General features: G+C 38.6%; 1 protein-coding gene across 3 annotated transcripts in view; it reads left to right on the top strand.

The window, feature by feature from the left end:
* The window catches only part of LOC144034146 (matrix metalloproteinase-17-like), an 87,141-nt gene that overhangs the window by 4,478 nt on the left and 70,099 nt on the right, over positions 1-12,564 (top strand). For 2 of the 3 annotated variants that reach the window (XM_077542709.1, XM_077542711.1), the window contains exons 4-5: positions 11,211-11,300; positions 12,008-12,083. The gene's annotated coding sequence lies outside the window, so the exon portion shown is untranslated. Of the gene's footprint in view, positions 1-3,799; positions 3,844-11,210; positions 11,301-12,007; positions 12,084-12,564 lie in introns of all 3 variants that reach the window. The other variant, XM_077542710.1, reaches the window with a different exon arrangement.

The following is a 12,564-nucleotide window of genomic DNA, read 5'->3' as shown; positions in this document are numbered from 1 at the left end:
ATACGTTCAGCAAAACAGATTCACATCGTTCCATTTCCAATTCAAAACATTCAACTCATTAATTTCACCTTGGAAATATTTAACATGCAAAAATTGCCCTGCACCAAAAGTTTTCTACATTTTTTGACAGATTCAAACTGTTCTAATTTCAAACCACCGCAATTCTTTTCAAAATTTCAAAATAAAAGCACTTAATTACTTGTGTTTTTGTTTTGTTTTTTGCCAATTTCTAAATTTTTTGACCGATTTGAACGTTCCAACTTTAAACTGTTATCCCTACCGCATTTTTTTAAAAATGTCAAAATAAAAGACAACAATTATTTAATAAATGTTTTTCTTGCTAATTTCTACAATTTTTGACTGATTCGAACAGTTCCAACTTTAAACTGTTCAGCCTATCCATACTGCAATTTTTTGAAAATTTCAAAATGAAAGCAATTATTACTTCTCCCCCCCACACTAATTTCTACATTTTCTGACAGATTAGAACGTTCCAACTCTAAACTGTTATCCCTACCGCATTTTTTTTATATTTCAAAATAAAAGCCAACAATTATTTAATAAAACATTTTTTTTGCTAATTTCTAAAAAATTTTGACTGATTCGAACAGTTCCAACTTTAAACTGTTTAGCCTAGACTGCAAATTTTTTGAACAGTTCAAAATAAAAGGAAAACATTTTTAAAAATAATGTTTTTATTCTATAATGTGTAAATTTTTTGACCAATTCAAACCATTTGAACTTGAACATGTTCAGCTCATTCCGGGTCATTGTATAACATTCCACATCATTCAATATCATTCCACATCATTCCATGTCTTCTCATTCACCCTTTCAGACTTCACACACAATCGCTCCAGAAATTGCATTATCTAGTTTTGCAGATAGAATTATACATATTTGAGTCTAACAAAAGTCAAAATAGTAATAGTAAGAAGCACTTAACGACGCTGCCCAAAGTCAGATGTGATCCGTTCCAGCTTGCTGCAACTATTAACAGGATTATGCGGGATCGAATATGAATGGGTAGATTTATACATTTGATTTGTCATATCATTTGATATGAAGAATTTACAGTCTATTGGCGAGTGTGCTTAATGTAGTATGTGCACTACAGGACCAAACCTGCAACAAAAACAATAATAGGTTTTTAAAAAGCCATGACACATTGAACCGACATTGAAATGCTGCTGTCGCTCACACGTTAGGCAGCTGCAGCAGAGCCAGATGGCTTCTGTCAAAGCCTTTTTGGGTGTATTCGGCCCCTGCCAAGTGAAGCTGAGCAGCTCCATCCCGCCTGCCAGTCACGGTGAAAATCAGCCAGGTTGTGACCTCACTGGCGGGCTTCGGCGTGCAGACGAAGAGAGCCGCTCCGCCGACTTCGACTGACACGCGGAGACGGCTGATGAATGAGAGGAGAGAATGTGCTCATGGGGGTATAGATTTAAGAGACATGCTTGGTGTCTCACTAATGTCCTCTGGCAGCAAGTGAACGGGTAGAGGAGAAAGATGTCAGCTCATGGGTCACGCTAACAAGAGTTTTTCATCTGAAAATTCTCAACGGCATTGCAGATGGAGCGGTTGAAGATGGGTTCAAATGTGAAACTATTTCATTGCGATTTTTTTATTTATTTCAGCACTACAAATGACAGAACTTTTCTCATATTGTTTATTGTAATGTCACGGTTTTGGGAGAGGAAAAAAAGTGAATTCTTGCTTAGACAAAGAAATAAGCAGATTACAGCTGATTTACTTGGTTATGTAAAAATCAGTTGTACAATTCATTATACAGTTGGAGCCAGTCTTGTACTACAGTCTGCAAACCACTATATCTCTTTGACTGCCAGATGTTTTCAGAAAAGGGATGCCGTGGGTGCCAGCCGATTTAAGCATTTTTGACTGATCTTTCAAGGTCCACAGAAAATTATGTGTTTGGACTATGGAAACACACATACCACCAAATGAAAGATTGGACTATCATCTTTCATCAGAAAAAAAAAAGTTTGTTTCTACCTTATTCCGTTTTTCAGTAATCAACAATAGAAAATGGTTAGTTTCACCTCTGTTTTGAAACAAACGTCTTTTAACGTCTTTGGCACTCCTCCATAGGATTTTACTAAACGTTATTTAACGTTTTTGGCAGTCAAAGAGTTAACAAAATCTACACTTAAACACGTAAGTACCAAGAATCATTAAGCAACGTAAGGTGACCAGGAGTGCTGACATAAAGATACAATGACAATTTAGAAAATGATGCAAGAACAGATACGCAAGCTTATGGTTAAAAGGATACAAAAAATAGCCTGAGAAGGTAGTGTGAGGCCACTGGATTTGTTTTTATTAAATCAATACGATATTTATCACAACGTTTATCACACTGTTATGGCGCATATTGCAACAGCAATTTTTGTACAGGAAACTGAGAGAATAAAATGAATTTACAGCAGTAACGGGACTGTTTGTGTTGTCCTAAAAGGTTTAGAAATTGCACTCTCTCTTAAACTGTTGGCCTGTTTGTTTTTGGCCAGGGATTAAAGGCCAATTAGAATTAAATTTAGAATTAATTAATCAAACAAAAGCTAAAAATAAGTCTTTAAAGGGGAAGTCACCCCCCACCCCAACAACATTCTTGACAATAATATGTCCTCTGCAGTCCCACTAGTCTAAATACGGTATTCTTGTAAACATTGCATTAGTGGGATATGAATTAAGCAGCAAAATCCTGCAATTTTTATCAATATCAGAAGGCGGCCATTTTGCCACTTGCTGTCGAGTGAAAATGACATCACAGTTGCTTAGGTTTCAGGTAACAACCAGTCACAGCTCAGATTCAGAAAACAGGTGAGCTGTGATTAGTCCTTGCCTGAGCCTGAGCAACTGTGATGTCATCTTCAACCGACAGCAAGTGGCAAAATGGCCGCCCCCTGAGATGGATAAAATCTGCTGGATTTTGCTGCATAACTCATGTTCCACAAATGTAACATTAATCAGAATGTTATGTTTAGACTAGTGAGGTGACATGTAACATATTATTGTCAAGAAATGTTTAAGGTTGACTTCCCCTTTAAGACATAGAATGGTGAGTTCAGGGCTCTGTAAATGTTGTCAGCTCAAAATGCACCATGAAATCATATTCCTATCACAGCATTTTGTTCAAAATTGACAAATATTTAGTGATGGAGTTGCCTGATGAAAAGTACACCTTTTTAATTAAATGTTGCTTCTTTGTATCTATCATCCAGCACAATTTATTGAATGGAAAATGTTGCTTAAGGGTTCAATTATATTTAAATAAAATGTTATTAACGGACATAAATTAATTACAATGCTTGTATTTAATCTGATTCATCTTTAAATTGGAGTTCCACTACGAGCTTTCTTTTTTTTATGATGTAAGCTAAACACAGCAGGACATTGCAGAGAAGGCGATGTGTTATGGCGTTTTGTGTTTTGGGTTTGGTCATGGGGTCATTGTGTTGTTAAGATGTCGATGTTGTCCGTTGCTATGCAGTTGCTATGTCTCTTATGGCGATGATGAGTTGCCATGCAGTTGCTAGGGTCCTGTATTAGCTACTCTTAGTTTGTTTAATCACTCTTATTTTGTCATATAGACTTTTATTCTGTCATATAGAATTGTACCTTGCCTGCGAGTTACTGAGTGACTCTTGGTCAGCACGTCAAGGTTTTGTCTCAGCACTTTGAGGTTTCCTAAGCTTTAGTCTTCCATGCAAGCTGTTTTTGTCTGTGTTCGAGGTTTCTCAGACAAGGTTTCTTTGTTGTGTTTTTTTTTTTCTTTCAGATTGATGGTAACAGTTTTGGGAATGCGCCTCCACTCAATGCAAGGTCTGTAAACACATACTTGGGTGGGTTTGGTGTGGAAGAACTTGAAATATAACCGACATGGTGGAGCACATTTCCCACAGCTGCACTCCAAAGATCTTGAAAAGGGAGCTGCTAATAACCTGCATGTATGCCGTCATTTCGTCCTACAGTGTATTTTAAATATGAATAAAATACAATTGCGCTCCCATAGTAACGCATTCTTCATCACTCATTAGGACCCTTTAATTACAGTGGAGCACTTTGCATTGGAATGACATGTTATTCAGGGGGAAGTGCTCCAAAATTGCAATGTGAAAGTTCAAGAGAGCCCAAGGCGATGTTTGTGAATATAAAAACACCGGCACCCTCCATCACAGCTGACAAAAGTCCACTCACACATACGAAAGCCCCAGCGCTCCTCTCGTGTTCAGTCACAGTCCGACTGGCCGCGTTGAAATTCCCCGCATGCACGCAGCATGCAGCTGAGGCCTGGAGCATTAATGCTCTCCTAAACAAACACACCAGCATCCAACGCACACACAATCACATTAAGTAACCAGCTAGACCACCTGAATTACTCCCCCCCCCCCTCAGCCGTGACCCAGACTTTCCATTGTTACTTATCTCTAAACGGTTGGATTTTCCCCATAAATAGTCCTTACAGTAACCTAACCAACCATTCACCAATACTCGACTTACCGTGCGTATAAAGCACACCTCTATTTGCTATACCAGCATGAGCAACACTAAAGAGCTGTAGAAAGATGACAGGGGCAGTTAATAGACCTGCACACAGCTAAAATGGGTTACAAAAACCCACCAGTCAAGGGCTTAGTGGAACTATTGGACTATTATTCTTAAATGGAACACATACAAGGTGACCATTGCCCTCGGTTTGGAGTTCCGTGCAAGATAATACCTTGCGGGGTGAAGATGGAATCTTGCAGTACCCACAAAGGTCCCATTGCTCAGAAAGGTACGCACACACTGGCCATTAACTCTTTGACTGCCAGACATTTTCAGAAAAGGGATCCCGCGGGTGGCAGCCGATTTAAGCATTTTGACTGATCTTTTGACTGATCTTTCAAGGTCCACAGAAAATTATGTGTTTGGACTATGGAAACACACATACTACCAAATGAAAAATTGGACTCTCATCTTTCATCAGAAAAAAAAGTTTGTTTCTACCTTATTCCGTTTTTGAGTAATCAACAATAGAAAATGGTTAGTTTCACCTATGTTTTGAAACAAACGTCTTTTAACGTCTTTGGCACTCCTCCATAGGATTTTACTAAACGTTATTTAACGTTTTTGGCAGTCAAAGAGTTAAGACCAGTGCTCAAGAGGGGGGCGTGGCAACCACACGGGAAGAGGCGGGGTTTTACTGAACCGGGCGTTTTACTTCCTTGTTAGAAAAAGAACCAGCAAAACACCTAATATTAAAATATGTAAATAATAAAAAAATGCCAAATGGCCATGGTGTCAAAGGTAAGATTTAATCATTATATGCCTGTAGTTTTACATGGAGTAATCAGTAAAGTAACTCGTTTATTTGTGGCAAACACTGGCTGTGGGTGAGAGCAGGATAGCCATTCAGAAAGTGTCGTACGGAATCCGCCAGATTGAAAGTGCCAATGGATCTTCAGCCGTCAGATCTTTAAAATTACAAAGTGGGAAAAATCCTCATATGTTGCATCAACTTTATTTCTTGGCGCTGGTAAAACACATCAGTGTGTCTTAATTACATTTGGTCAAGATTAATTCCACTCATCCACACACTGTCGTAAAACGCCATTTTGTAATACAGATGATGTTTCAGCAAGCTTGACAAATGGCTTACAAAATAAAAGAATCATATCCCATCATAACATGGGAGCATATCCTTCATGCATGAGATTATACTCCCATTATACTATTTAGCTAAATGATATGGCTGATGCTTGTTATGCAGTGTCCTGGACGTAGAAACTTTGTGTGCGGGTGGTTTTTATGTTATACAAGTGTAAAGAGAATTTACACCGTTAATAGTAAAAGGTAAGAGTGCGGATGATGAGGCTGGAGTTCTCTTCTTTCATTCTCCTCTTTTCCTCAATACAAAAAGCCAAGAAAAAACAGCAAAACACACTCCATGGAACACTTGGGAGATATGCACAATCGTATCTTTTTTTATTTTCTACCGCACCCATCCTTATTAGAATCACTGTCAAATGGACGCTAATCCCAATTTTCTGTTGCGTTTCTACTTTCTGCATCATCAAAGTGCAGCCAGCTCTTGAAGAACACAAACAAGACCAGAATGTTGGAAAACCGTGGCAAGGAAACAGATGCATTTTTGACCCTCGCGTCTGTCCATATCAAGCGTAGAGGCTTGACACTCACAGATGGAAGCGAGCAGTGCCAGCGCATTTGAGCCTTTTGTCATCTCAGACTGGAGAGAATTTCAATCTTAAGAGTCAGATCCTTTGTCACACCCTCTGTTGTTTCTGCCTTATTTGTGCTTGTGCGCTACACCGTATAGCAGGACGTGTGCTTCGGCTTCATTCCGCATTCCAAAAACATGCATGTTAGCTTTGTGGAAGGCTTTAAATTTCCCATAGGTGTGAATGGTTGCTGGTCTCTTTGTGCCCTGTGGTTGATTGGCAAGCAGTACAGCGTGTACTCCACTTCAGGGATTAATTGGAAATTTTTCTAACAGTGGAGGCCACTAATTCAAGAAATATAACTCATAGGTCTGCTGTTATCAATTCAAAATGTTTAATTGCTATGAGTGTCAGGCAATTCAAATTTTTTTTTATTTGTAATGAATCGCATGACTTCAATAGTTAACTCACGATTAATCGCAAATTTTATATCTGTTCTAAATGTACAGCAAAATGTAAAAAAAAATGTTTTCCCTTATTTTTCATACTCTTGGTAACATAAAAGTGGAAAAAATGTTAAACTAATAGAAATATGGCTGCATCTTTTAGTCATTGATACAGTAATGTCATAATAATTCATAAAATTGAGTTAAAATGTACTGTACTGTAAAAACAAGTGTGATATGGATTTGCGTTGAGGTAATTTTTCTGCCACTAGATGGCATAATTGCATTTGTAAGATGTTGGTGACAGCTCAGTGCGTTTTTCTTTTCACATTAAGAGCTATCTACTTTTTAACATGAAGTAACTTGTGAAATTCTGCACATTTTTGAAATTGTAAAATACAACTTGACCCCAGTCTCCACAAATTTATGCATTATTATTAAATTTATTGCTGCTAAATTTTGACATGGACGTGTCTGCTGTGTTGTAACTGGAATTCCCCCAGTACAAGCTTTCCAAGGGGCGGTCATTAATCGAGCATTAAAAATAAATAAATTGTGGCGTTAAAGGAACTTTAATTTAACCTAAAATTAACACACAAATTTTGACACCCCTAATATTTACCATTTTAATGTTACACAGTACATCAAGTTAACGTGGGTTATCATTAAAGGTCATAATGGAGACAAAAATAGGAAGAACCACATCTCCATTTTACAACATTGACACGAGTCAGCAAACAAAATGCACCAGTTGTGAATGCAGTTAAATAAAATTGATGAAACAATTTATTTTTGGCGGCAAAACAGAAGAAGAAGTGATTTCTGTTTATTGAAAGAGCTGAGGAGCAGAACGGCGAAGGGAGCAGCTGAGACACATTGGGAAAATAAAACAGCTCTTCATGGGAAGCCGCTGAGGTGTTGAAGGGAGACAGCTGGGAGAAGGGATGAGAGGAAAATGAGTGCAAAAAAATAACAACAAAACGAAGCCCTCCAGCAGAGATTCTGCAAAATGTACTATTTTTACAATGCTCCCCCCCCAAACAAAATGCAATATCATGAATTATGTAAGCCCTTTTAAATTCCCCGCTGCTGTCATCCACTATGAAATGTGACGTGAAATGTGATTTGAGCTTTTTGTGAAAATGAGACATCCACGGTGTAACGACAAACACTTACATGACAATGATGTACCTGAGGGGAGGAAACAGAAAAGATGAATAGTTAAGCACTGAAAAAAATCGTGACTTGTGCTAAAATGTTGTCTTTGTTAGTGTTTGACTTTATTACCCCTGCCAAGCACCTAATTGTGAAGACGACAAGCATTGTTTTATTAATCACAGTTTGTTGATCATCTGGTTTATGTACAACTATAAACTGATTTTCACAAACCTTTTTTTCTGGGAGGGCTCTAATCAATATGTTCAATTTTCAGACTTTGGACATGGAAGGGTGGGGATCAAATCCTGTTCTCAGACCTTTAAGTTATGAACTAATTTTTGTAACCACTGTTAAAAAAAATACTTCCTTGGAAGCCAAACTCTCCTTTGTCAAAATCGGAACCCTGCATGGAAGCCAACGCCTCCTTTGAAACCCTGACTGTTTTAAAATCTGAGGTCACACATTTTAACAGCTGAATTTTTCAATTCAATTTTGGGACAACGCTGCTTCGAGGCCAAACCCTCCTTTGAAAAACCCCTGACTCCTTTAAAACCCCAGGTCACACATTCTGGCAGCTGAATTTTTCAATTCCTCAATTTTGTGACAATTTTGTGAACCTGCATGGATGCCAAATCCTCCTTTGAAACCCTGACTGTTTTAAAATCTGAGGTCACACATTTTAACAGCTGAATTTTTCAATTCAATTTTGGATCAACGCTGCTTCGAGGCCAAACCCTCCTTTGAAAAACCCCTGACTCCTTTAAAACCCCAGGTCACACATTCTGGCAGCTGAATTTTTCAATTCCTCAATTTTGTGACAATTTTGTGAACCTGCATGGATGCCAAACCCTCCTTTGAACCCTGACTGTTTTAAAATCTGAGGTCACACATTTTAACAGCTGAATTTTTCAATTCAATTTTGGAACAACGCTGCTTCGAGGCCAAACCCTCCTTTGAAAAACCCCTGACTCCTTTAAAACCCCAGGTCACACATTCTGGCAGCTGAATTTTTCAATTCCTCAATTTTGTGACAATTTTGTGAACCTGCATGGATGCCAAACCCTCCTTTGAAACCCTGACTGTTTTAAAACCTAAGGTCACACATTCTGACAGTTGGACTTTTTAAAACTCAGTTTTGTAACCATTATCTAAAATCGAGATCCAGTGTGGAAGCCAAACCCTCCTTTGAAACCTTACTTCGAAACCCTGACTGTTTTAAAACCTGAGGACACACATTGTGACAGCTGAAGATTTCAATTCAACTTGATATAAAAAGAAAAAGAAAAAAACTGTTAAGAACCATGATCCTGCATGGAAGCCAAACCCTCCTTTGAAACCCTGACTGTTTTAAAATCTGAGGTCACACATTTTAACAGCTGAATTTTTCAATTCAATTTTGGAACAATGCTGCTTCGAGGCCAAACCCTCCTTTCAAAAAACCCCTGACTCCTTTAAAACCCCAGGTCACACATTCTGGCAGCTGAATTTTTCAATTCCTCAATTTTGTGACAATTTTGTGAACCTGCATGGATGCCAAACCCTCCTTTGAAACCCTGACTGTTTTAAAACCTAAGGTCACACATTCTGACAGTTGGACTTTTTAAAACTCAGTTTTGTAACCATTATCTAAAATCGAGATCCAGTGTGGAAGCCAAACCCTCCTTTGAAACCTTACTTCGAAACCCTGACTGTTTTAAAACCTGAGGACACACATTGTGACAGCTGAAGATTTCAATTCAACTTGATATAAAAAGAAAAAGAAAAAAACTGTTAAGAACCATGATCCTGCATGGAAGCCAAACCCTCCTTTGAAACCCTGACTGTTTTAAAATCTGAGGTCACACATTTTAACAGCTGAATTTTTCAATTCAATTTTGGAACAATGCTGCTTCGAGGCCAAACCCTCCTTTCAAAAAACCCCTGACTCCTTTAAAACCCCAGGTCACACATTCTGGCAGCTGAATTTTTCATTTCCTCAATTTTGTGACAATTTTGTGAACCTGCATGGATGCCAAACCCTCCTTTGAAACCTTGACTGTTTTAAAACCTAAGGTCACACATTCTGACAGTTGGACTTTTTAAAACTCAGTTTTGTAACCATTATCTAAAATCGGGATCCAGTGTGGAAGCCAAACCCTCCTTTGAAACCTTACTTCGAAACCCTGACTGTTTTAAAACCTGAGGTCACACATTGTGACAGCTGAAGATTTCAATTCAATTTGCTATAAAAACAAAAAGAAAAAAACTGTTAAGAACCATGATCCTGCATGGAAGCCAAACCCTCCTTTGAAAACTTACTTTTAAATCCTGGCTCCTTTCAAACCCGAGGTCAGACATTCTGACAGCTAAATTTTTCGACTCAATTTTCTAACAACTGTTAAAATGGCGACCCTGCATGGAAGCCAAAGCCTCCTTTGAAACCCTACTTAGAAGCCCTGCCCTGACTGTTTAAAAACGCACATTAATTTCTGACTGCTTAATTTTTCAATCAATTTTGTAACCACTGTTAAAAATCAGGATCTTGCGTGGAAGTCAAACCCTCCTTCGGAACCCTACTCTGAAATCCTGACTCATGATGCCTGAGCTCAAACATTTTTACAGCTGAATTGTTCAACTAAATTTTGTAACGACTGTCACATCAAACAGATGAAAGTTATTTACTTGCAGTTTTTTTTCCCCCAATCTAGTAAAACCTCAATAGCTCACTAAAATTGGTGGTGGTATAATACATTTATTAAATACTGTATTAAATAAGGCAACAGTTGTAAGGCAAGACACTGTATTTTGCATTTTCTGCTCTCTCTAAAACTAGCATTGCCAAAATCAATACACCAAACCATTGCCACTTTTACAACTGTTTCCAACTGCGTGAAACTTAGTGAACACCCAATTTAGTCCCTGTTATTTGGAATCTAAGTAAAAGATTGGGGCCAATAAATGGAATGAGAATGGTAGTGTTGTGAAAAAAAAAAAAGAGTTCAGCCAAGATTACATAAGGCAAGAAAAGGGGGGCAAAATTATCTGTAAAAGCCTTGATGCTGCCATCATGTCGGTCCAAGGTAAAGGCAGATTGTCGACTGTATCAATGGGAAAAGTATAACACGAATGCATATTAAATGGCTCATGTGCTGGATGTGCCATTTTCTAACATGTCCACTACATAAGAGTTGTCACAGCCTCAGCACGGCCTCATCTCTTCTATGGCTCCCCTGCGTCTCCGCCTCCGCTAGCCTTGAATGTGTCTGTCCAAATCCTTTGTCCTCAAGGAGGAAGTCAGCAGTATAATAAAGGCCAAACAGCTCTTGCAGACTTCCCCCCCGGGAGTCCAAACTGAAACCGCCTAACCGCCTGCTGTTCTTCCTAAGGGGAAAAAAGAGCTACCCGGTGCCATCCTTCATTTGCGTTTCCATCCATTCATTTTCAGAGATCAACACGTGCAAAGTTGCGGATGATGTAAAGATGGCCGCTCCAACGTCATGTCCAGAGAACCTCACACACCTCAAAACAACAGCAGGCAAGTTATCTCTTTCTTATGGCATGACCCTTCAAACTGAGGCCTGTCCTCATTAGGGTCGCGGGTGAGCTGATTTAGGGATAAGACATGGGGTGTTCCTTGCACTAATTGCCAGCCACTACAGCGGACCAAATCGAGAGTATAAATGGGAATGGATTGTGATTTATTTCTTGACTGACAGATATGTTAGTGTGTAGAAGCCCAGCACAACAACGAAAGTGTGTGTTCATACTGTCACGCCAGGGTTTGAATCATTGTGGCCTTGACTGTATATGAAAAGCCGCCATACCACTGAGTGGGCTTTTCATTAAAGTGCCGTTCTTTTCCTCCAGTAATTTGTCGCACTTCATTATCTCATGGTACTTGGGAACCCGCTTGGGAAATTCTGGAGGTGTCGCTAAGGAGCCCGGTGTGCGAATTCTAGTCTCTTGAGGAAAGAATCTCAAATAGAAAAGAGGAATCTTTCATTTTTATTAATCCAAGCTGAGTGTATGCACCTACATGATCTAATCACATTCAATACAAAAGCTGAAAGGTGATTAAAATTGCAGGCAGACCTCACGCGCCGCACACTTTAAATAAATAGCACATTGCGAAAATATCTCTCTCAATAGATCTAACAATCGTTTTTGTAATTCTTTTGTATTTTACTTCATACAGTCATATTGCAATAATATAATTTAATAAAACATATGCTTCACTTTCAGGCTTGGGTCTTTGAGTCTATTTGCTGCATCTGGTTACGTCCTCTAAATTTGATGGGAATCAGTAAAAGTGGTTTTGGTGAGTACTTTTTTGCATGTAACTTTTCAGGAGGGACTACTGAGTGAGTTTTGGGGGTTGTGTTTGCGATCCCTAATTTCATCAAAGCAAAAATTGGCGCATTTTCCGTAATATTGAATCCCCTAAAAAGGCTCTATGCTTGGTGCTTAGGCCTCCTTAACTCTTTGACTGCCAAAAACGTTAAATAACGTTTAGTAAAATCCTATGGAGGAGTGCCAAAGACGTTAAAAGACGTTTGTTTCAAAACAGAGGTGAAACTAACCATTTTCTATTGTGGATTACTGAAAAACGGAATAAGGTAGAAACAAACTTTTTCTTTCTGATGAAAGATGAGAGTCCAATCTTTTTTTGGTAGTATGTGTGTTTCCATAGTCCAAACACATAATTTTCTATGGACCTTGAAAGATCAGTCAAAATGCTTAAAATCGGCTGGCACCCACGGCATCCCTTTTCTGAAAACGTCTGGCAGTCAAAGAGTTAA

Source organism: Vanacampus margaritifer, chromosome 14 (assembly GCF_051991255.1).
Source record: "Vanacampus margaritifer isolate UIUO_Vmar chromosome 14, RoL_Vmar_1.0, whole genome shotgun sequence".
Taxonomy (NCBI): Eukaryota; Metazoa; Chordata; class Actinopteri; order Syngnathiformes; family Syngnathidae; genus Vanacampus; species Vanacampus margaritifer.
The sequence above is the reverse complement of the archived record's forward strand: the minus strand, read 5'-3'. Positions and strand labels throughout refer to the sequence as shown.